This window comes from Geospiza fortis, unplaced genomic scaffold (assembly GCF_000277835.1).
Source record: "Geospiza fortis unplaced genomic scaffold, GeoFor_1.0 scaffold161, whole genome shotgun sequence".
In the NCBI taxonomy this organism is placed as follows: Eukaryota; Metazoa; Chordata; class Aves; order Passeriformes; family Thraupidae; genus Geospiza; species Geospiza fortis.
In genome coordinates, this window is record NW_005054375.1 from 34,004 (window position 1) to 38,512 (window position 4,509).

Here is a 4,509-nt window from a genome sequence, read left to right on the forward strand (position 1 = left end):
CCCTCCGGGCTGAGGGGAATTGGAGACAGGGAGAGTTTGTTTGCGCAAACAAGCGTGGAGGGAGAAGTCGAGAGGCGGGTGAGATGTGGTGTTGTGCAGAATATCATTAGGCAAAGAGGGAAAGGAATTAAGGTGTAGGAATTTGTTTTTGTAGCAACACCGTTTAAGTAGTGGTTGGACTGCGTGAGTAGGAGTTGCCTCGAAGCGGGAAAGTCATGCTACCCCAGGCCAAGAGACGTGAAGATAAAGCTGTCAGAAAACCCCCCACAGGTTCTGAAAACGGCCCTTATCTTACTTTTTTATTCTCAGCTGTTAGCTGGTACGCAAACATATAAACTGAGACCCACAGCCTATGGGGTGTTGCATGGTTCTCCTAAAATGCTAAGCACTGTCATAAACACCCATCGTTTTGTAACATTAGATGCCTTGGCTGATGCTGGAGAACCCTTGAAACATGAGACCAGCAACTGAAGGTGGGTGAGCGCTAGTGTCAGACTTCTTGCTATTGAAGCCAAACTTTCCAGAACTCTCTGAGAGGGCCACTCAGTTTTCGACAGCCCCCACTGCCCCGACAATTTCTAGATGTTGACAGATCACATGATTTATTCCATCCTTTGTAAAAGTTAACGTTCTTTAAATATTTGGAAGGCTTTTTGGAGTGGGAGAAATGGCAAGAGTGCTAGCAATTAAAAGAGAGAGTGTGTGTGTGTGTATGTGTGTGTGTGTGTGCGTGCGTGCATGCACACACTGTTGTGATGAACACAGGCTGCTTCTGTTTCTGCTTGGTAGCAGTTTTGATCCCCCTTCACGTTCATGTAAGCATAAATACCCATCTACAAAGAGGAACAAAGGAGTGGATAGGCAGTTGCTCATAATGAATCAGTCTTCAGTTGGTCCTACAGAGATTTCCATATCTGCAGTAAAAGGTCACAGTTGAATGATCACCTGAAGCCTGGAGGAGCAGATGTGCCCTCGTTCACTGCAGTTCAGTCTGGCCCTTGCACCGGTGTCTCTTGAAGGGGTGCAATTGCTTGTGCTGTCATGTGGTGAGTTATACCAGGGAACAGATCCCCATCAAAACTTACCCTACCATACCCTTTTTACCTCCTATTGTCCTCAAAAAAACCCCACCAACCAAGCCACCCTATTAAAGGCTGAAGAGGAGTTGGGACTGCTTCCTTCCAATGTGGTCAAGTTGAAGAACTCTGGCTGGTTAATGATATGAAATTTAGAACAATGCAAATGTTATGATATTAAGCACAATGCAAGAAATAATTTTTCATAGTCTAATGAGCACCAGGTCACTTCAGTCTCAGACTGGCTGCTGGGATGTTGAACATAAAACTAATTTTTTACAGCACTCATGCATTATGTGGTTGACTTTAAAATCAGGACTTTAAAAATATCCCTGAGTTCATGTAAAAATTCATGATGTTAAAAAAATGTTACCTTACATTCCTCTGGAAATAAAAGTTTGTATTCCCCCGCAGGGATATTTCACTTGACTTTATCAAAGCTCATGCATTTGTACCTGCATCAACTACACAGTCAGGTACATACATCTGAAACTTGTCATTAGGGAGAAGAACCTGAGAACTGAAAGATGGCAGTCACAAGAAAAATACACCAAACCTCAACTTGCATGTCACATAGTTCAACAAGTCCCTCTATGAAAGACTTCCTTCCTCTAACTAAAAACTGCATGATCTCTTTTCCTTTCATAGTTGTCTAGTCCTTTCTTGCCATGGGTACATATTCTAAATTACTTGTTTGAATTTTAAACTCATTTTAGAAGGGGAGGGGGGTCATAGTTTGGTTATTGTTTTTTACATAGATCCTCTTTTGTCCTTCACTGTATGCATCTTACAAATCCAAAATAAAACAGAGGCAAAGATCTTCTGCACTAGCAGGTAAGAGGGCTGCAAACAATAGGAATCTGACCTTTTCTGAGGCACTGAAGTACAGAGAGTAGGTAGAAGTATGCCATTTCATTGTTCAGGGGTTTCAGCATTATCACACCACACATTTAAATTTTATAAAAGAGAAAGCTGCATCAGGATTTTAGTAGGAGTTACTATGCAAGAACAGACTTCAGGGCAAGAAAATCATCTGGAAAGTGTCTCCACAGGGAAGACAAACATATCAGTTAATCTCTGGGAGATGTAGGGGATTCTGACTTTCAAATCCTGCTAAGCTCTGAGTTGGATCATCCTCCCAGCAAGAGGTAAGATGCTGAAGATATTTTGCCTCAAGACAGTGGCTCCTGTTTTTCATTCCTTTTGTCTCAGGCCAAAGTAAGGCAGTGCCTTCACCTGTGGCAGCAGACCTCTCCTTTTACCCTCTTTCCCCCTAGGCACAGCTATCTCTGCTTGACTGCAGTCACTGCTAATAACTGTCTGTCACCAGGCTCGGCTGTGGGCGTTGATGTCACCTTTGCATAAGTGGTTGCAATTGTGGTGCATCCACACGGATGTTTTATATGCATTGCAACCAAAAATTTGATGACGTTTGTTAGAAAAGGGTAGCATATGGCACTGAAATGACAGTGCTGTATAAAATCCCATTAACTTGTCATATGAATTAGATGGGCTTCACATGCTGCACCATTTTTTTTCCTCTTGTTTCTAACATACCTCACTAAAATGTCACTCGATTGCAAGGGAGACATCAGCTTAATAGTACTTACCTGTCTTTTCCTACAGGCAGCCTCTTGATATATATGTGACAGAAATTAGGAAAGCTTGCTTATGGATGGTTGTATCTAATACTTTGCTTAGCTTTGAAGTAGTACCTACTTACTCTTTGCAATTAGTGCAGAATTAATTGCAGAATTAGTAAATCACCATAGTCATGCCCCCCAAAATAATAAGTATAAAACAAAATTAGTTTTACTAATATTACTATCAGAATAATATTTGGGAACTTGAACTTGCATTTTTAAAATACACATAAAAGCAGGGAGAAAATGAAATGAAACTATGGCAACAAACCCCACAATCTGACACTCATCTGGATGGTCTAGTAGTGCATTAGATGGGAATTATGATGCAGTATCTTCTGAATAGAATATGAAACAGTAAATACACTGCAAAAGTGTGAAGTTCTGTTTCAAGTACTATGAACACAGCACTGAGGTGTATAATTTGAATTTAATGCACAGGAAAATATACAGAAGGTACTATCCAAATTTATATGGGAAAAAACCTCCAAGGAGTTAAAAAAATAATCAACACTGTTTATTTGTATAGCTAATAGACAAAGAGAGTCTCTTACTCTCAAGACACCTGGATTCAATTCCTAGCAGAACACAAAGGACAATTGTGTAATTTAGTCAGTCACTTCATATAGATGAGATTCAACTAAGAAGACTTAGTCTATCTTTGTGATCTTTTCAAAAGTGTGAGGAGGTCTTGATTGAGGAAGCGTAAATACATTCTGCCAAAATAAACTAAGGAAACCTTAGTGCTAGTTAGAATTGGCTCTGTGCTTTAGGTGCAGACATAAAGAACATCTTAACATCATTGGGATATTGGAAGGATGGTTTCAGTGATGTTTGGGAAGCTGACAAAGACCAGGGGAAGAGAGACAAAGTGCTGCAAGAAGTTACCAGGTGGCGTGAGTTGTCATAGCAGAGACACCAGAAGGATTTGCTGTATGAATCAGAGTTATAATCAATAACTGAAAAGGGAAGAACTGAAATGAATGTCTATTGTGTATTAGGATTTAACCTGACCTTTCAAACAACATCTGCTGAAGGGTGCTTTCACCATTACAGGCCCCTGGATGATGGAATCATACAGGAATGCAAACATTTCCTGCATTTTCCTCTGGCAGGCTCTTCTTTGAAGTTCTAATCCTGCAAGTGTAGTAAATGTGATAATGACAATAAGAATGCTTCTAAATCCTATATGTGTTAGAGATACAATATCTGACTCACTGGTTATAACTATAGCTTTTCTGGATGTAAGTATGTTTACATAAAATTGCACTGAAAGGGTAAAGCATAATATATCAGGCTTGATGGAATTACTTATCCGAGTTTTATCTGTGGTCACTATGCTAGCAGGAAATAATTGTGCCTGTGGTTTCTACATCCTGAGTGGAAATCTGGAATTCAATAAAATATGGCCTCATTATAGCATACCTGTCTCCAACATATGTTCTCATTTTAGTGTTTCTGTACATAGAGATAGCTCAGATTTATTGTCTGAATGACAAAATTTATCCTGTTCACCACAGAGTATAAGAAACCTCTTGCTGAGCTTTGAGATCTTACATGGAGACCTGCTGTCAAATACCAAATGTAAGTTGTCACCCTTTTGCAGTGGAACATTGAGAAACAGATTAGAATTTCATATTGGGGTATTTTGAGACAAAAAGGAAATGGTGGAGTATGAACAAGCATCAGTGTTCCAGGGTCAGGGTTCTCTTGTGTTAAATACAACACAAGATAGCTATTTACAAAAAAAGCAATGAAAACCAAACCAACCAACAAAAAACCCAAAACAA

At 39.8% G+C, this 4,509-nt stretch overlaps 1 long non-coding RNA gene across 1 annotated transcript; it reads left to right on the top strand.

The window, feature by feature from the left end:
• Nucleotides 1-4: 4 nt before the first annotated feature.
• LOC106631901 lies at nucleotides 5-4,088 on the top strand. The gene is made up of 3 exons (XR_001335667.1): nucleotides 5-78; nucleotides 2,129-2,224; nucleotides 3,776-4,088. It is a non-coding gene; the product is annotated as an uncharacterized LOC106631901 (long non-coding RNA).
• The last annotated feature ends 421 nt before the right edge of the window (nucleotides 4,089-4,509 follow it).